This window comes from Giraffa tippelskirchi, chromosome 11 (genome assembly GCF_054371585.1).
Source record: "Giraffa tippelskirchi isolate mGirTip1 chromosome 11, T2T-mGirTip1v1.2.pri, whole genome shotgun sequence".
In the NCBI taxonomy this organism is placed as follows: Eukaryota; Metazoa; Chordata; class Mammalia; order Artiodactyla; family Giraffidae; genus Giraffa; species Giraffa tippelskirchi.
This window is the reverse complement of record NC_137285.1, coordinates 34,543,857-34,565,085: the sequence shown is the minus strand read 5'-3', so window position 1 is coordinate 34,565,085 and position 21,229 is coordinate 34,543,857. Positions and strand designations below refer to the sequence as shown.

The 21,229-nt window shown below is 39.3% G+C and overlaps 1 protein-coding gene across 1 annotated transcript in view; it reads right to left on the bottom strand.

Annotated features, from left to right (window-relative positions):
• Positions 1-21,229, bottom strand: part of BLTP1 (bridge-like lipid transfer protein family member 1) — a 382,818-nt gene that overhangs the window by 332,039 nt on the left and 29,550 nt on the right. The gene's annotated exons all lie outside the window — the stretch shown is intronic.

Sequence of the window (21,229 nt, the reverse complement as noted above, 5' to 3'; positions counted from 1 at the left end):
TGATGGGCCTGTTGGCATTTTAGAGCTAAATGGAATCTTATAGAGAGAAAGATGCAAGGTCTTTAAAACATGTATCCAAAACAAACCAAAAACCGAAAGACTTCTGTTTCACATTTCTCCTGCTGGATGGCAGATGCTTTCAGAAAAAGTAAAAAGTCAAAAAAAAAAAAAAAGGAGCAAGCAAAAAAGCAAGATTTAACCAAGTCATGTCCCATAATATTCAGGTTATAGTCTACCCTGGCACTGGCTGGGAGAACTGAGTAAATCACACTGTAAATCTTTTGTATTAGTGACATATGTCATAGAGCCCTGGGGCTAACTCTAGCTATTCTTGCCAAGCTGTCTGTCTTTCTGCCTCAGCTGGAAGTTCTAGTAATACCCAGACCTCAACTTTCAAATGGCTTATGGCTCCTGTGATTACCAAGAGACTCCCAAACTTCTGGGTTTTGACTTGGAATGTCTGTGAGACTGTTTAACAACAGTGTGGTCCATCCAGCTAATGGTGACTGCAGCCATGAGGCTCCAACATTCTAGGGCTGTAGATACTACTGGCCTGGGTATTAGCCACGGGGCACTAGAAGTGATACGGTGACTTCTGTGAACGGACCCAAAACAACCAAGGCCAAGCTGAGATGAAATAAGGAAAACTGAGCCTGAATTAGCACCCATGATATACAGCAAGAAAAACAGGGATTGCTTGTCTCCACAGTCTAAGTTTAGCAGAATGTGCTCCTTCGAAAGCTGGAATGTGTGGCTGTTATTTATAGAAAGCAACGAAAGCATGTCCAGGACCTTTCTGTGGTATAAAAAAGCAAAATATGGTGAGTCACAGAGAGAAACTTATTGTCAGTGTTGATAAACTGAAACCCCACTGATAGGGATGTGATTATTCGACTCACTGGGGCTACTTCTCCCATAAGCCATATGTTCCATAAGGATCAGAGCAGCTGTGAGGGTGGAGATGGAGGAGGGAAATGTTGACAGTAAGTAAGAAAAAAAATTTAAGTTAAAATAAGTGTTAACTCTTCTGGTGTCCCTATTCGACAAGGGAAGAGATACAGTAAGATTGTCATCAATCCTCTTGCTGCTGAGTAGAGTAGACAAAAAAAAAAAAAACACAAAAAAACCCCAAAACCACACAGCTGTAATGAGGAAATAAGCCATTAAAAGAAATTAGAACATATACTTTAAGTCATTTCCTATCACTTTCCTTTTGGCATATTATCAAGAAAACCACTACCTTCCTTATTTGATAAGGTGCTCATTTAGTTTAATAAGTGCTTATTGGGCATTTATGTGCATAACTTTTATAGGGAAAATGTTATTTGTCATTATTTACCTGTTTTGAGTTTCAGAAGAATGCATCTTTCTTTCAAGGAGTTTTAGGTCCCAGAAAAGTTTGCCTTGCTTTCAGGAGGGCCACCGCTGGTGCCATTGAGAGGGTGCAGGCAGTCTCATGGGCTCATGGCTTGGGGTGAGAAGTGAGGGCTGGATTTTGGCTCCCACCTGTGCTCAGCAGTCTAGCTTCATTTTAAAATGTTTTTTAATAAGTTGTGTGTCAATTAAATATATGTGGACTCACTGTGATCTTTGGTTTCCCCATAAGAGATTTTGTAAATTGTCAGGGCAGTGTTTTATACTCTGAAATCAGCATTTGCAGCAATTCCATGATGCATTGTTTATAAAATGAAGCATTATCTCACAATTTATCTATTACATAAATCAATAATAGTAATACTATAGCAATTATTTATTACAGAATAATTTAACAATGAATGAAATTAAGCTCAACTCAATGAATTAAATTAAGCTCAGTTTACTTCCTCATGTCCAAAGTAGCAAGGAATGTCTATTTATGTGCCCCAGAGTTCTTCAGAATAAGAACTTTTATTACCAGCTATTATGTAGAAATATATGATACTATAAAAATTTATTTCTCACCATTTAATGGCCAGGAAAGTCTCCTTGCAATATAAAAGTCTTGACAAGGAATATAAAACAAAAACAAAAGTGCTATTGGTGAAATTCCGAAAATTTGCTTACCTCTGTCAATACTTATCACTATCCTCCAAACTAGAGCTGCAGAGTCTAAGCTTAGAGATAAGGAAGCATATGCCATATGCAGAGAAAAGACAGAAAGTATTTTTCCCCTTCTCTCAGTATAAATATGAGCTTAACATGAGAATTTTTATAAACCCACAATCTTGTGTGTATCCCGTCCTGTCAGACTTTTTGAAATCCCATGGACTGTAGCCAGCCAGGCTCCTCTATCCATGGAATTTTTCAGGCAAGAATACTGGAGTGGGTTGCCATTCCCTTCTCCAGGGGATCTTTCCCACCCAGGGATGGAACCTGCCATCTTGGTCAGAATGATTTTGGTTGGAAGTGACTAAACCCAATTAGTTGGCAAAGGGGATGTAAGGAAAAGAGTGGAGATGGGACTTGAGGACAAGTTGATATCAGGTCTCAAATTCTGCTATTCTTACCATCTCTCCTTCTCTGCTCATGATTTCAATCTCTCAATCTCTCAGTTTCTGACTACAGGTCAGACCTCACATAGAAACAATAGACACTCTCATGCCAGACTTCTCCTAGCTTGCCACCAGAGGGAGACTGAGACTAAGGTCCCAGCTGCAAGATCGAAGGGGAGGACTCTGATTGGCAGAGCCTTTATTCACGCAGCTGGACCCAAACCCATTCCAATTATCTCTAAGAGGGGCCACTTGGGTCAATCAGAGGAGGCAGGAGAGTGGGATGGGTAAGTGAAGGGCAGCACATATTTGCACAAGGTTAGAGTAGGGAAAGGAGCATTTCCCAGAAGAAAGCTGTGCAGTTGGTTGCTGGCAGACAATGAGATGAGAGCTGAGCTAACAGACTCCTTCATACATGTTTGTTCAACATGTCTCTATTGAACTCCTTAAGTTCAAGGCAGGAAGTTTGAAGTTGGAAGACCTATTTAATGGGTGTATTCCAGTGCCCAGGACAATTCATGGCATTTAGTGGAAAGATGCTTAGTGATTCCAAACTTGGGTGCTGAGATGACAGACATGAGCTCAAAGTTCAGCTTTATGATTTACTAGGGGTGTGAGCTTGGGCAAGTTTTAAAAAATTTCCTTCAAATCAATTCTCATTATACTCAAAGCACTTTACCAAAGAGCATGGCATAAAACATGCAATAAATGATAGCTGTTATTATTTTTAAAACATATTGAGAGGGTCTTATTGTCTCTACTGTGCTAGTATTAATAAAATGGTGGACTGTTGATGAAAACCAAATAGAATTTGGATAAAAATCTATATTGTTTCCTTTGGGTGGTGGTGAGGGATGCTTAGGTACCCTCATCAGAGCAGCTCCTATCCTGCAGAGAACCCCTGTGCAAACCAGACCTTGCATATATGCATGCTAAGTCACTTCAGTCATGTCCACCTCTTTGTGACTCCATGGACTAAAGCCCTCCAGGCTCCTCTGTTCATGGGATTCCCCAGGCAAGAATACTGGAGTGGGTTGCCATGCCCTTCTCCAGGAGATCTTCCCGAGCCACATCCCTATGTCTTCTGCATTGGCAGGCAGGTTCTTTACCACTAATGGTATCCAGGAAGCTCCAGGAAAGAAGACTAGACCCCAGGCAAATGTCATCCACACATTCCTGAAACATCAAATTTGGTTATTTCAATGCAAAAAAAAAAAATGATTTGCTTTGATTGGAAAAAAAAACGATGTCTCCATGATTCCATCATTCAAAGATTTAAAAAAAATTTTCCCTCAGAATCCATTCTCTTTTAGTTATAAATTTTATATAGAAATCCAAATGTAAAACATAAAAAGCAAAACTCCTGGGGTAGGAGGAGGGAAGGAACCCCTCCACCACACACACACACACACACACACACACACGCTCAGCTCCAATTTTGGCAGCCCTGAGGTACCACCATGGAAAACCTGTGATTTTGAGAAATACATTTTGAAAACCTCTGCAGAAAATCTTTAATGGTGGATATATTTTAAAAAAACAAACAAAAAACCTCAACTAGATATTAAAAGGCAATTCTCACGTTAGAGTTTTTAGAAGAGAAAAATATATGAATCAGTGTATTTATATCCTAGTTCTTGCCCTTCCTTCATGTCAACCAGAGGTTAAATTATGGTTGCTAAGAAATTCAAATGCAATGGTGACAGACTGCCCATAAAAATGTTTCTTTGCTTTTTAGATACTTGTCCCATGCTGCTGGGTTATTTCAAGCTATTCCTTGAAAGGCTAGAAACTTTATTCTTCATCATTAACATGTCGCACTTGGGACTTGAAATGGATGAGACTGAATGCTCTGTGCTTGTTAGAAGTACTGGTACAGTCAGCAGACACTGACCTCTATACAAGTAGCTTCAATGGAGAAAAACTAAAACCTGGAGGGCATGAACTGTACAATTGCAGAGTATTCTCTCCAGCTCAGAATGAAAGAGCATTGACTGGACAGAAAAGCAAATTGCTAGCACTAAGCCCCGCTGGGTGAATAAGGATGTCAAAGGTATCTGTATTACTGAACAGGCATGATTCGACAGCATCAAAATGTAATCTTTTTTTCCCAGTTATAATGGTTTCCAGCATCTTCAAACAGCAACTTGTATAAAATTTGTGAACATGTGTCTGATTCAAGTTCTTAATCCTTATACTTAAAACAGTTATTCCAAAAAATTCCCTTTGCTTAATTTCAAAATAAGTCATGGCTACCTGAAATGATAAACTTCAGCAGTTTCTTCTTCACAATTAGAAAAAGAGAAAAAAATATGAATATCAGTTTAACATTTAGGGTCAGAAAGGAAATTCAGGAATGGAAAGAAGTATTAATACTTATTATTATTGTTGTTGTTATAGAAAAAGTACTTATAAAGTCCAGTACAAATTGTACTAAACTGCTGACTTTCATTTCAAAACAGAAGCTAAATATGGGTGACAGAATATCAGTAGTGTGGGGAATTTCAAAGAGATCTCACATTCTAATCCTTCCTTTCACAATCTGGGATATTCTTCAATATGCTTTTATAGGAGAGGTGGAGGAAATGCTAACATTAATTAGCCCTTGAGGAAAAAAAGCAAATTAAATGTATTTCTGAACAACTCATTTATATATAGAAATTAATTTTATCCTCAGAGAATACATTGTTGTGCTTGTGAGCCAGAATTACTGGAGCTGAATTCTTATATTTAGCCCAAGCTAGAATCATACAATGATATTTATAGGACTTCTAAGCCTTATGTGACTTCTGACTTTTCATTCCTTATGTACCACCTACCTACACTGGTGATAACTGCTTTAGGGGCCTAATAATAACAGTAGTAGTAGTAATCTTCTACAAAGCTGGACCAATTCGGGTGTCATGGCCCCTCAGTGTCAGTGTCATTATAATTTACAATCCAGCTGGACAAGTAGCACATGAAAAGCAAATAAGAAAGCAGTACTTATTTAAGGTCCAAATAGGACAACAGTGCCCTAGGAGTTAAGAGAAGAGAAAGGTCACCATGAGCTGTTGTGGTCATCAAAAAGTTTGTGGATTAGGTAGGATTCCAGCTGGGTTTTTACATATTGGTAGGATTTTGATTAGGAAAAAAAGGAGGGAAGAGAGTATTCATTTAAGGTAAGAGAATTCTTATGCACAATACTGAGGGCTGCATTAGGGTAAATAACACTCACAGTTATAACAAACAACCTCCAAGCCTCAGTGGCTTAATACAATAAACCTTAATTATTCATTTATATCCCAATCTGATGTGACAGGGTTGGCAGTGTGGGGTGAATAAAGGATTCATCTCCACTCAGCCATTCAGAACTCTGTGAGCTGTGTTTAGTTGCTCACTCGTGTCCTGCTCTTTGTGACCTGCCAGGCTCCTCTGTCCATGGGGATTCTCCAGGCAAGAGTACTGGAGTGGGTTGCCATGCCATCCTCCAGGGCATCTTCCCAACCCAGGAATCAAACCCAGGTCTACCATCTTTACCATCTGATTCTTTACCATCTGAGCCACCAGGGAAGATTCTTTACCATCTGAGCCACCAGGGAAGCCCATTCAGAGCCCTAAGCTCATCCAAATTTGATGTCATCATCTTCCTGTGTGATCCCCAAAGTTACCACAGAAGAGTAAATGGAGGATTGGGGATGGGAGAGTTTTATGATCTCAAAGAACAAGAGTGAGGACCTGGGTAGAGTGAAACAGGGAGGGAGGCGAGCCAACACAATGGTGTGTATCTAGTTGGTAGATACCACTGTGGGCAACGGGAGCTTCCTGCCATTGGCACTACCTGTGGAGCCATTTACTGGGTTGGCCAAAAAGTTCATTTGAGTGTTTTGTAACATCCTTCAGAAAAACCCAAATGAACTTTTTTGGCTAACCCAAAAGAAAGAGCCCCAGATCTCTCCACCCAAGGGATGAAAAAGAGGGGAATTTTGTTACCCTGCCTCTAGGCACAGACACTTTAAGACACAGGTGGGAGTCCTGTAGGTCCCACAGGCATCTCGATCTCACGTAGAGGCATCAGAGAAGCCCCACAGCATTAGGTGAGAGACGCTCAAAGCACCTTGTGCTGCAAGGTGACCCTGTAAAGGCTGGAGCAGTAAGTAGGCTGAGATGATGGGAGGTGTCTGAAGCGGGTGCAGTGCTTCAGCCCCAGGATGCTGAGGACACAGGTTAAAGTACTGAAAGCTGATGAAAGGGAAAGATGTCATGTTGCCCTACCCTTCATCAGTAGATCCCCATTGTCCTTTTAAAAAGAGCAACAATTCCAGCCTCATAAGAAAGCAAGATTTTACTCATGGGCTTCAGTAGAATATGCTACTTAAGGAAGCCACTAAAAAATGTAGAAAGGGGAAAACACTACCAATTTTCCCTTTTAAAAATATCCTACGAATAAGGAAAGCTGGACCAATTTGGGTGTCATGACCCCTCAGTGTCATTACTTAGTCTACAGTAAATTGTAGGTTCTGAGAGGGTAAGTCACTGGTTAATGCATCTCACTTATTTTTCCAATAGAATTCTGTGATACTTGCCATTACACAGAAAAAGCAGCTAAAATAGTTATGTCTGGCACTGACCTCTACTCTGCCTACTGTAAATTAAGTATCTTTGGCTTATACCCACAGTCAGATAAATGTTCCTACCAGATAATGGTCTCTGGGCACTGAATTTCTTCCTTTAGAGAGTTTCTCATACTGAAACATTCCATTTTCCATGCTCCTTTCCCCCTGCTGTTTTTCACAGTTTAGCATTTTTGACATTGTCCTTAAGATAATAGCAGCAGGCAGTAATGTCATAATTAATAGAGTCAAAACTTTACTGCAGGTTCCAAAACAAGGAGATTTGACATGAAAATGAGGATAAAGAAATGTCTTGGTGGGATTTTTCTGTTAATCATTGCACTCTCTTATATTTTTCTGAGCACTAGGATCCATTTAGCTCATGTCATCTCTTTTAAATAATTACAACTGCAGTTATTCTGATTGAAAAAAATTTCCATGCTGAGTACATGAGACAGAAAATTACAAGCAAGCTGTGCTTCTATAATATATTGCTAATGCAGTCATTTTTTTTAAACTGTGCTAATATGGAGATCTTTTAAGTTCGGGTTAATACACTTATTCACGCAATGCCTATTAAGGAGCTGTTATAGGCATTCCCTACTAATGGCAGGGATTCAAACGTGAGGAAGTCTCTACCTCAGGGCATTCACAGTCTAGTGGGGGAGACCAAAAAGTAAACAGTGATGCTCCCTGTGGAAAATACTGTAAGAGGAGCATGCATAATGTGTTGGTGGATCAGAGAGAACCCTAACTTTCTCTGGGTGTATGTGGTGTTGTGATAGGATGGAAGAATATGGGGAAGAAGGCTTTGAAGAGGAAGCTGCTTTTGCATTGAATGTTGATGGCTGGGTGAAAAATAATTGGAAGAACAAAGGGGAAGGGCAAATGGAAAGATGTGGCTTGGGTGCGGCTTATTTGAAGAGCTGCAAGGCAGAGAGTCAAGCTGGACTGTAAAGTGCAACTGAAGAAGCGCCAAAAGAGAAAAACTGATTGTAAAGGAGTCTGTTGAGCTTCAGTTCTACACTTTATTCAGATATTGGGAAGGCATTCTGGGGATTTAAGCCTTAAGAGTGACTTGAACATATTTTAATTTTAGGAAGAAAATCTTGATGTGGAACATGGATGTATTGGCTGGTGCAATACTCTGGCTAGAGGCAGGGAGTGCCTGAGGAAAGGAGGGGTGATGGAGTGGAAAAAAGAGTGTACTTGAGAAACATCCAGGGTATAAGACTTTCTGGTTCCATAACCAACAGAGGAGAGGACATTGTGAGGGGAGGCGAGGGTCTGGGTTGACTGTGTTTGCTCTTCTTTCTTTGCACACTGGCATTATTGCTCCTTGTTACAACTGCTGCCTGCTGTACTGCCAATAATTCTCTCCACAAAAGTGACAGAGTAGAAGTGGTGTCTCATCTGAATGTACTGGTTATAGTCTTGTCTTCTGGCATTTGACCTTTGATGTAGAAGATGAGCTATTTTTAAATATCTGGGGGAGAATCGTGTTTGCCTTCAAATTTTAGAATAACTAGAATTGATACAACTCTGCAGTTTACTAAGCAGTTTTCCATTTGTCATGTCACTTAAGAGTCATGTCAGTGCTCTGGTGGGTAAAAGCAAGGGCTATGACCATTCCCATATCGCCAGTGGGCAACTGTGAGTGCGTGAGGTTAAGTGACTTGCCCAAATCCACATAGTTTCTGAGGAGCTGACTCAGGAATTCCATAATATCTTTCTCCATAACTTTATAGTACCCCACATTAGCTGAGTCTTTTGGTTTTTAGTTTGGACTCTCATGTATTGCTTTCTGTTTTCATTTGAATACTTTTTTATCCAACTTAATTATAATTCTCCTAAGGCTAGGAATTAGGTATTAGACTTCTTCCTTCCACACATACTAAGTAGATAGTAGTGATTTCTTTTAAAACTAGAAAGATCTTGGAATTTGAGGCAACATTTAAAGGCATTACTTAATTATTTATACTAAGGGAAAGGAGTGTGGGTCAAAGAGTGCATATCAATCAATACTCTAGAGCTGATGAGGATCCCAGAAAGGTAGTATAAGTTGCTAGTTAAAAACATGGGCTTTTTGTCATGCAGATCTACGCTCTCTAGTTAGCTTCAGTATTTATGACCATGTTATTTAACATTTCTAGCCCTTGATTTCTTCATCTCAAAGACGGAAAGTGATTAAAACTATACAGAATTGTTTCAAGAGAGCATGAGTGATCTCTTAGTCCAAAGTCTGGTACATAGTACATCTCTCACTGATAATCATTAGTATGTTAGTAACCCAGATGTCAACTCAAGCCAGCATCCCATTTCCTCCCCAGAATTTCTGTGCCAACCTTGGACTGTATTTGTGACTCAGAGTTCTTATTCTGCAGAGCTCTCAGTCTCATTGAAATCTTGTCTCCATTTCTTCAGTTCACAGTACCTTCAATTCACAGTACCTTAGAGGTGGAACTTAGTCTGTTTTCCTTTGAATTCCAACCACACTCTCTCCCTCAAAAAAATCAGTGCATTTTTATGTACAGCAAATTATTACTAATGATTCCAAGGAATGGCAAGACGGTTACACCACAAATTTCTAAGACAGACAACTTAAAATACAATGCTAGGCTTTCTTTCTTGTTTCACTAACTCTAGCTTCCTACCAGGTTGCCCAGCTGTGTCTCTGCCTCCCTCTTTGGCTGCCACAAACAACTGGAAACAACAACAATAACACTGGTTCTTCCTACAGCTGATGGGATGGGAGTGAATTCTGCAGCTCTCCCTAACTCCAACTCAGTACCAAGCCCCTCATGAATGGCCAAAGGCTATGAAAGATGGGTCCATGCTCCAGGTCTCATTCTCCTCTCTCCTCCTCCAAAGTTTTTGTGAAGAGAAAGGATCCACATAGAGATTTTTAGAGATTGGGTTCTCCACTGAAATGAATTATGTTACCTCTTCCTTATAAGAGAGAACAGGCCACAGTTAGTTTTAGTTTCAGATACAGAGGTTTTTCTCTTAATATTAATAACATTATTATTGTACATTCCGGTGATGGATGCAACCTGCTTAATAAGAGATTAAAAGATGACAGTGAACAGATTGGGATTGGGCTTTTTTAAGATACCTATTCATTTGATCAAGACCTTCACTCCCATCAGGACTTGCCATCTGCACTGACTATAACACTGCACAACTCCTCAGGTGATAACTTAAAAAGGAGTTGGGTTTGCATGAGATGCAAGAAACTCCCTGCAAAGCAATGCCATAATTTTGACTCAGATAAACCACCTCTTAAATAGCTAATTTTTCTTCAGTCTTTGGAATAACAAGGTGTCTTACAATTACATAGTATCTATAAATTACTGCAATGTTTTCAAGTTACTTCTATTTGAAATAAAGGATGTCTTGTTATTTTGGGATAAGGAACTAATGTGTTTGTCTCTGTGCCAATGAAAATGAAGCAGTCTCAAATTCATGCAGGTCTAGAGATCTGGTTCTTAAAAGGGTGAATTCCCAAACTCACGATAAATAAAAAGCTCAGTTAGAAATCTATCTGAAGTATGCCTTTCATTCCATAAGAACTCGTTTTGGAATTTTTCCAGTAACTCAGCTCATTCAGTATCTTGTGACTGGAAGATTTTAATACAAGCTGTTTAAGAGAAACTGTTACTTTCCAATACATGAAGTCAACTCTCTAACTAAACTGTTTTTTCTGACAAGCAGTCAGAAATTTTGATATGAACCTAACCAAGTTATATGACTTTACATCTGAGCTTTTTAATTGCCACTTTGATGGAACATAAAAGATAGCTCCACTCAACAATTTTTCTTTGTTAGCTCTAATCAGTCACCATTTTGATTTGGTAATATACATAATGTCTCTGCTTTCAATTTCTTTTTTTTTTTTCTTTTTTTTTAAATAAATTTATTTATTTTAGTTGGGGGCTAATTACTTTACAATAATACTTTACAATAATACTTTACTTTTCTTTCTGGCTTACTTCACTCTGTATAATGGGCTCCAGTTTCATCCATCTCAGTAGAACCGATTCAAATGTACTTTTTTTAATGGCTGAGTAATATTCCATTGTGTATATGTACCACAGCTTCCTTATCCATTCGTCTGCTGATGGACATCTAGGTTGCTTCCATGTCCTGGCTATTGTAAACAGTGCTGCGATGAACATTGGGGTACACGCGTCTCTTTCAATTCTGGTTTCCTCGGTGTGTATGCCCAGCAGTGGGATTGCTGGGTCATATGGCAGTTCTATTCCCAGTTTTTTAAGGAATCCCCACACTGTTCTCCATAGTGGCTGTACTAGTTTGCATTCCCACCAACAGTGTAAGAGGGTTCCCTTTTCTCCACACCCTCTCCAGCATTTATTGCTTGTAGACTTTTGGATAGCAGCCATTCTGACTGAATGAAACTAGAACACTTCCTAACACCATACACAAAAATAAACTCAAAATGGATTAAAGATCTAAACGTAAGACCAGAAACTATAAAACTCCTAGAGGAAAACATAGGCAAAACACTCTCCGACATAAATCACAGCAGGATCCTCCATGACCCACCTCCCAGAATATTGGAAATAAAAGCAAAAATAAACAAATGGGACCTAATTAAAATTAAAAGCTTTTGCACAACAAAGGTAACTATAAGCAAGGTGAAAAGACAGCCTTCAGAATGGGAGAAAATAATAGCAAACGAAGCAACAGACAAACAATTAATCTCAAAAATATACAAGCAACTTCTGCAGCTGAATTCCAGAAAAATAAACCCAATCAAAAAATGGGCCAAAGAAATAAACAGACATTTCTCCAAAGAAGACATACAGATGGCTAACAAACACATGAAAAGATGCTCAACATCACTCATTATTAGAGAAATGCAAATCAAAACCACAATGAGGTATCATTTCACACCAGTCAGAATGGTTTCAATTTCATTCCTCTTTCAATTTACATTTGAAGATTAAACATGTGTGAATTCACAAATCTCTTCTGTTTAGAAAGAGAATGAATTTTTGGAATGATTAGACAAAAGATTAAAATCTTAATTCTCAAAACTTAACTGGTATATTAAGAAAAAAATATTAACTTCAAAACAAGTGAATGTTGATTCAGAATTCTTTATTTTGACTTCTGAAAAACATTTTTCTTTCCCTGCAATACTTGCTATTAATTGACTAAATTTTCAACACAAATTTGTTGTACAACCTAGGCAACTTAGTTTTGCCTGCCTAGAATCCTTTCCCTCATCTTCTTAGACAAAGCCCACATCCTCCTTTAGAAACCACCCTTCCACACTCTCAGTCGAGGTGACTGAGGTTGGTGAATTCCGGTGCCAGAGAGTAAGTAGGAGACTTGCCCAATCAGAGCATTGTATCTTCCAAGGATGGGCGGAGCCAAGAGATGGAAAAAGAGCCTTAATTATGTGAGCCTGGATCTGGCTGGGCTAGATTTCAGTCCAACTGGTAGCCCCCAATTAAGTCGGCTTGATTTAGGTTTCCTATTACTTACAATAGACAAAGTCTTGACTATAACAAGTAGCCTCAGATTGTATTTGGCAACAGCTCAAGAAAGATTGCCTAGGTTTCCCATGTGACACAGTGGTAAAGAATCCGCCAGAAAGTGCAGGAGACACAGGTTCAATCCCTAACTTGGAAGGGTATCCTGGAGGAGGAAATGGCAACTTCGTCCAGTACTCTTGCCTAGAAAATTCCATGGACAGAGGAGACTGGTGGGATACAGTCCATGGAGTCACAAGGAATTGGACTCAAGTGAGCAACTGAACATGCACACACACACACACACACACACACACTCACACACACACACACACACACACACACACTCACACAAGAAAGATGTCCCTTTGGTTTATCTCTATTTTGCCAATAAGTAAATTTTGAAGCTAGAATATAAGTTGCTTATAGCAGTAATTTCAAAGGTGACATAAAAAAGCACATTCAAGGATTTATTGGTTCTGCTTCTGGAATGGTGGGCAGATTTTACTCACATGTTGCCCTCAGGAAATCTTATATATAAATAAAAGTTTCTATTACCAAAACTATTTCTGAAACCTGAGTTTGCATTTCATTTATTTTTTGTGACTTTGCTTCCTGTTTCTAAACTTTCTATGAATTGCTTCACCATCTCAGGAGAGAGAGAGAGAAAGAGAAACTGGACAGTATGAAATGGGTCTCTTTAGTGGGAAAGCAATGCTTTCAAGAAACCTTCTCCTTCTGGCTGCACCACAATTTACATTTCTATTTTTTTCTGTTCTTTTTATCTAAGAATTTACTTTCATGTAAGAATTTCTTTGATTACTAAGACATACCAATTGAGCTGCTATTATGACTCAAATGACTTAATATAAAAATGTATTATTTTACATAGCAAGAAGCCTAAGTGGAAATGGCTTCATGGCTAGTTAACTCAACAGCCAATTGGTGGCTTCCTTTCTCTCTTTTTATTTTGCCACCTTCAGTAAAGTGTTCCTCATTCAGCAAGATGGCTATGGCAATGCGGGACATAATTGCACAGATGATAAAGTCTAGGGATAGGGGAGCTGGTTCTTCTCCTGTGTCTCTTTTCCTCAAAAATGAAATCAGATTTCATTAGCTGGAGGTTTCTCATAAGTCATGCCTACACCAATTTCTGACAAAGGAAATGGAGATATACTATTGACTTACTCCACTCTCTTGAATTTGAGGATGGGACAAGCTACCTCCACCTAAAAGGATGGCCACGTGAATGCAAAGGAATATCTGAGGATGGCAATTGGGAAGTAACCAAAGAGTTCTGCCCTGGATCAGCGTCATGAATATACATCCTTGACAACAGCACAGAGCCAGCCCTAGAAGGACCCTAGTCTTTGTTCAATGCTCGGCTGTCATGAAATTCTTAATGCATTTTAAACAAACAGCTCTGAAAATTATGTAGCATCCGTGGCAAATTAAATAACTATGCTAGCGGCTAGGTAGAGTGTCTTCTTCATATTTTTATTTTCCTTCTCTCCTTGAGGGAATGTGAAATACAACTTCTCTGTGGAGAGGTGAAACAAAAAGAAAATGGGAGTCAGTAGCTACGAATGTAAGGAGAAAGCTCTCAGTAGAGATGTGAGCCATCAGAAAGAGTGAAGAAAGGACGGACTTCCCTGGTGGCTCAGTGGTAAAGAATCTGCCTGCCAATGCAGGAGACTCGGGTTCAGTCCCTGATCCAGGGAGATCTCATATGCCTCAGAGAAACTAAGCCCATGTGCCACACTGCTGAGCCTGTGCTCTAGGATCCAGGAGCCGCGACTGCTGAGCCCACATGCCGCTGAAGCCTATGCGCCTAGAGCTGGTGCTCCGTGAGAGAAGCCACCACAAGGAGAAGCTTGTGCACTGGGCAACTAGAGAGTAGCCCTGGCTCCCTGTAACTAGAGAAGAGACCATGCAGCAATGAAGACCCAGCACAGCCAAAAATAAATAAATGAAAATTTATATACATGGGGACAGAAGATGAGAAGTAGAAAAGAAGGAAAGGCAAGAAAGAAATACACCCTGGGGATGTACCAGAACAGTCAACACAGCTCATTCTCAGGGGGCTTATTACCAAGGAAGGGTGTCTTCTGCAGGAATTGGTCAAGGCAAGTGCTGTGATGCACTTTATAGCTTTTTAATGATCCTTATATTTGTTTACAGTTATTTTTGTTTGTTTATTTTAAATCGCCCTGTTGATGCTTGCTTTCTTTTTCATGCTGTTCCTTTTTTATTTTTTCTTCCTGTCTCTCATTTTTTTGTTAGAGGGCTGCTTCCCTCACACCAGTTATAGTCTCCTCCTTTCAAGAGTTTCTGCTGTTAGGTAAAGAGGGGCCTACCCTGCTGTTAGGTAAAGAGGGGCCTACCTCGCCTACATGTGCAAAGGCCTGCTGAGAACGTGGGACTTGAGCAGAACCCTAATAAAACCCTGAGACCTAATAAAAGACCTAACACAGGAATGGAGCACATATACCCATGCAGCTGTTAGGGTGGTTGACCCCCAATCTCAGCCCCACTTTTGGAAGCGGGCCATGGTGTAAGCCTGGCCTATAGGTAAACTCCAGTCCCCTGGACTTAGAGGTTATTTCAGGAATGGACACTTTATTTTGCCATTTCATTAAACAAAATGTAGCTCCAGGATATCTGCTGGAACAATCGGGAAAGAGGTGTCCACTATTTGCTGGAGTTCATGGACTGAGAGGATGCAAGTTTACAGCTGCTGGTGACCACTGTTTCTCATAACTTGGTTAGAAACTGGGAGCGAAGTTATTAGCATAGAGATAATCAGCACCAAGAAGTGGAGGGAGACAGATTTCTAATGACAGTATTTGAGCATTTCGGTTCAGATGAGCTTGAACTCTCACCAAGACTTTCAGTTAGGAGGACCAACAAATTCTCTTTTTAGTTTAAATCAGTTTGGCTTAATCCAGTCCTTTTTAATCTAAAGAGATCTGACTGATACAGATTGCTATACTTGGCTAATGTAACTTGTAAGTATTTTCAGCCATTTTTAAGGAACAGATGTGTTTTGAAGGAAATTTCATTTGCTGTCTCTCCAACTGTTTAATATCTACTTAGAAAAATAAGGGACAGTAAGTGTGATCTGCCTTTGCACACCTACCCTCTGATTAGCCAGGTCCAATCAGGCCCGGTGGATTCAGCCAATCAGCACTGAGCAGGATTTGAGTTTCACTTTGAATTAACTTCTCTAGCACTTTGGCAGAGCAACAAGGCCTTCCACTTGTCAAATCCGGTGAAACCCTTTCAGAATTTAATCATACTAGATTTCCTTGGATCTTCTGATATTGTTAACAATCCTTCCTTCCTAAAACATTCTTCTCCTTTGGTACTTTTCCCCCTTAGGCCTCTAAGGCATACCTTTTTTGCTTATCTTTTTTTTACCCCAGTCATTCTTTCCTTTTCATACTCCTCTTTTCATTTCACTGATCTTCAGGAGTCATCTTATCCACTTCCATGGCTTTGACCTACAACCTACATGCCACTGATGTTCAAACCTTTATCTCTGTCCTGAGTTCCAGTCCTTTGTATCCAATGCCTATACTGAAAAACTCATCTAGGTATTCACGGATAGCTCCAGGATGTCAAAGACAGAACTCATACCCTTTACTCCTTAATTTCACTCCACTTCCTATGCAGCCAAGCTACCCTTCGTCCTGCATTCCCTGTTTTAGTAAAGTCATCACAATTTATCATGAGTGCAAAACAGAAAACTGAGTCTCACTAAAATCTATGTTCCATCAACTCAAGCCCCAAATAACTCTCCATCTCTTCTCCCACACTTGTTGTTTCTGTTTAGTCACTAAGTTGTGTCTGACTCTTTGCAACCCCATGGGCTGCAGTCCACCAGGCTCCTCTGTCCATGGGATTTCCCAGGCAAGAATACTAGAGTGGGTTGACATTTTCTCCTCCAGGGGATCTTCCTGACCCAGGGATTGAACTTGTGTCTCCTGTATTAGCAGGCTGATTCTTCACCACTGAGCCATCTGGGAACACAACATTAGGCTCTCACTTTTCTTGCTGTAAAAACTATAATTACTCTGCAGTGGGATTCTATGTCTCTAGTCACTTGTCCTTCTAATTCTTTACCTGCTGACTCTCAGTGTTATCTTAATAAAACGAAATTTTTATCACATTATTTCCTACCTGCAGGCCATTTGATGATACTTTATCACCCACAAGAAAAAAAATATTTTAATAGGAAAGTTCAGCATCATCTTTCTGCCATTTCTTAATAATCTTCTCACTTAGACACAGTTAGTCTTAGAGATTATTTTTCTCTAGTTCTCTTCCTTTACTCAAGACTTTAAGACTACATACCCTAAAAGAAATTAATTTGTGTTTGATTTCCCAATATTGCCACTTCATTTCCCTTCTGTAGATTACTGCATGCTTCCCTTTGTACATCACTATATGTTGTGGCATGAGGGATACAAAGATACCCCACAGATTACCTCTAGTATGACCCTGTATTACAACAGTGCTGGTCAGGCAATAGTTAGCATGTAACTTATTTCATATAAGTAATAAAACATAACTATCTTCAGCATTTGGCCCCTCCTACCTATAGAACTTCATCTCCTCTTACTCCTCCCCTTCTCTCTATGCTTTTCAAAAAAAAAAATCACCTGTTTGTTTTTTTAAGATTTACTTATTTATCGTTGGTTTTTGTGGGTCTTCATTGCTGCGCACAGACTTTAATTGTGATTGGGGGAGGGAGTGTGGTGGGCTACTCTTCCTTGCAGTGCACAGGCTTCTTATTGCAGTGGCTTCTCTTGTTGCAGAACACAGGTTGTTGGCACATGGGCTTCAGTAGTTGCAGCTCCTGGGGCTCAGGGATTGTGACTCATGGCCTCCAGAGCACTGGCTCAGTAGTGGCACTCAGAGCTTAGTTCCTCTGCGGCATGTGCGAATTTCCCAGACCAGGGATCAAATCCGTGACTCTTGCATTAGCAGGCATATTCTCAACCACTAGACCACCAGGGAAGCCACCACCTGTTTTTTTGTGTTTTTTTTTTTTTTTTTAATGTAAAGATCCTTTCGTATAATTAATTGTGATTTAATTTACAAAAATCTAATACGGTCATAACTTTGGGAGAATATTTGCATAAAGTTGAATATACTACACAAATGTGTATTAACTTTTAGATATTTCTTTGCAAAGGACTATATGTTCCGCAAGCAGAAAGAATATAAAGTTGTGTGTTTAAAATTAGCCCACTATCAGCCAGTTCAGTCACTCAGTCGTGTCCGAATCTGCCACCCCATGGCTTCCCTGCGACGCCAGGCTTCCCTGTCCATCACCAACTCCTCAAACTCATGTCCATCGAGTCAGTGATGCCATCCAACCATCTCATCCTCTGTTGTTCCCTTCTCCTCCTGCCTTCAATCTTTCCCAGCAACAGGGTCTTTTCCAATGAGTCAGTTCTTAGCATCAGGTGGCCAAAATATTGGAGTTTCAGCTTCAGCATCAGTCCTTCCAATGAATATTCAGGACTGATTTCCTTTAGGATGGACTGGTTGGATCTCCTTGCAGTCCAAGGGACTCTCAAGAGCCTCCTCCAACACCACAGTTCAAAAGCATCAATTCTTTTGCGCTCAGCTTTCTTTATAGTCCAGCATTCACATCTGTACATTACTACTGGAAAAACCATAGCTTTGATTAGACGGACCTTTGTTGTCAAAGTAATGTCTCTGCTTTTTAATATGTTGTATAGGTTGGTCATAACTTTTCCTCCAAAGAGCAAGCATCTTTTAATTTCATGGCTGTAGTCACCATCTGCAGTGATTTTGGAGCCCCCAAAATAAAATCTGTCACTGTTTCCATTGTTTCCCCATCTATTTGCCATGAAGAGATGGGACCGGATGCCATGATCTTAGCTTTCTGAATGTTGAGTTATAGGCCAACTTTTTCACTCTCCTCTTTCACTTTCATCAAGAGGCTCTTTAGATAGCCCACTATACTAACTAAAAAAAAAAAAAAAAAAAATTAGAGCCAATAAAGTTGCCCAGTGGAAAGCAACTAAAGAGAGCTTGAGGAGGACTCCCCGAAGGATGGGATTTCCTGGGCTCTCTTTGCAAAGGAAATCTTTGCCTGTTCTCCCCATGCATAGCGGAACAGAGACATCTGTGTCCAAGTCAGAGAGTGAGGAGCATTTCTTAAGACAAGCCCAATATCACATCTAATATGATCTACATCCTTCTGAGACTCTGAATGAGGAGAAGACAGAGATGATAGGGAAGTTTTCACCCGCTGAACTATAATCCAAGTGGCATCTCCATCCACGAGAGGCACTCACACAATCAGACATATTTACAGTTCATTCCATTCCATTCACTGGCACAGAATAGCATGCATAACGCAGTGGTTTTATCAAAAGTTTCTCATAAGAAATTAATGCTGAGTATCCCTCAATTCCTGTGAATGGAGTAATGGCTCCATGGAATAAGAAATCACTGAAATTGTGATAAATGGTGAAAGACTGATATATTCTACAAATGAGAACACATGTAAATTTTAAAAGATACTTGAATTAAGGGATTGTGGTTTATAAAATTTGAAGAGGATAATTGTTTGTCCAAACACATAAGTAATGTACTGATATATCCAAGTGATTTTTGGCAATTAAATGATAAAATCTAGTCTAATTATTCTTTTACTCTTCTTGGATTAAGGTGGGCTTTTAATTTTCTATTTTTTAAGAAGAATGTACTATAGATTTTATTTTTTTCACATAAAATGGCCTGTTTTTCATTTGTGGGTTATCAGGTTTGAATCAAACCTACTGTCTTAGTGAAAAACTTGAATATATTCATTAACTCATTTTAAATGATATGGCTCAATTTATAGTACTAAATAGTAAAATACGGAGCTTATATTTCATTGAAAGAAAAAATAACAACAGTAAAAAATAAACAAGGCTATCTTTGAGAGTGGTAAGTGCCCTAAAGGAAATAAATAAGATGATATGAAAATACACATTAATAATAGCTAACATTTATTATTATGTGCCTGAATACTACAGTCTTCACATGTAACCCTGTAATACAGGTGCTATTATTATCCCTATTTTACAGATGAGGAAACTGACGTTCATGGAGCTTAAATGATTTATCCAAAGTCATACAGATACAAAGTAGTAGAGTGAGGATTTGAAGTGAAGCAGACTCCTGTGTAATGATGGGCTATGATATTTGAATCAACTGTCTTGCTGAAAATAACCAAAATATCTCAAAGAACCTCTTCTTAAAATCATCAAAGAGATAAGACAGTTTTTAAAGAGACCAAAATTGAAGGAAAATGAGAGCTCTGGAAGGTAATGGATACAGAAGGGAAGTAGGCATTGAAACTGTTTTTGACTTGAAGGCATTTCCCCATCTGGGTAAATCAGAAGCTTTGTTTTGATGGCCTTGCTGGACAAGGGAGATGACTCAGTGGAGAATCTAGTAGAAGACCCTCCTTTCAATAAACTGAGAACCCTCCTCCAAAGGGCTGCACATTCAGGATAGGCATGAATCAGAAGGGAGACAGCCCAAAGGAAAACTTAAAGCCTCTGATTTAATTGCTATCTCAAGACTTAAACTTACAGCTTAGGATGGCAATGTCCCCCAGAAGCCTAGCAACAACAGAAAAAAATTCTCTCTGGAGTTAAGTACCTTCATCTGTGGGCCTCAAATTATTCCCACAAATAATTTTCAAATATAGTATTCTATACAGAGAGAAAACCAGGAATATAAGGAAACTAGATTTGCAACCCCCAAAGACTGCAGTGGCAGACAGTAAAAGAACTGGGCTTTGTTGAAACAAATAAAAGATAAGCTTGAAGACATTAGAAAATAGAAAACTATAAAGCGGTTGCTTTGTAAAGGAGGAATTTAAGAAAGATAATGATTGTTGCTGTTTTAGTCGCTAAGTCATGTCCTACTCTTTGCGACCCCATGGACTGTAGCCCACTAGGTTCCACTGTCCATGGGATTTCCCAGGTAAGGATACTGGAGTGGTTTGCCATTTCCTTCTCCAGGGGATCTTCCTGACCCAGGGATTTAACCCACACCTCCTGCACTGGCAGGCAGATTCTTTATCACTGAATCACCAGAGAAGCACATGGATAAATGATAGAGACAACAGTAAAAAGTTATTGTAATAGTTTGCACAAGGAAAATTATTTAAGAAATACTAATGAATAAATGGGTATCAATCATAAAAATGGATTTGTTTTCGCCACACCTTAACACTATATTCAAAGTGTAGATAAAGTTATAAAAATATCTAACAAATCTGTGGATAATGTGCAATTAGGATCAAAGGAAATTATATTAGGTGATAAATTAGTACCAAAGAAGACCTCAACTTCTTGGTGTGAATGAACAAACTGAAATCAAGCAGGGTAAATATAACATAGTAATGACAGGACTTAGTACAGCTCCTATAAGATAAAAACAAAGATTTTCTTGGAGAGTGAGTCCAACATGAATGAACAATTTCAATAGTGGGCTCATTAATTACTCTAAATGATAGTGCCCCATTCCTTTGTACTACATAAATCAAATCTTAATGTTAAGGTCATTTATGGGGACCTGCTAAGACAAAGGGGACAGAGATGATGAAAGAGGGCAAAAAAACCACATC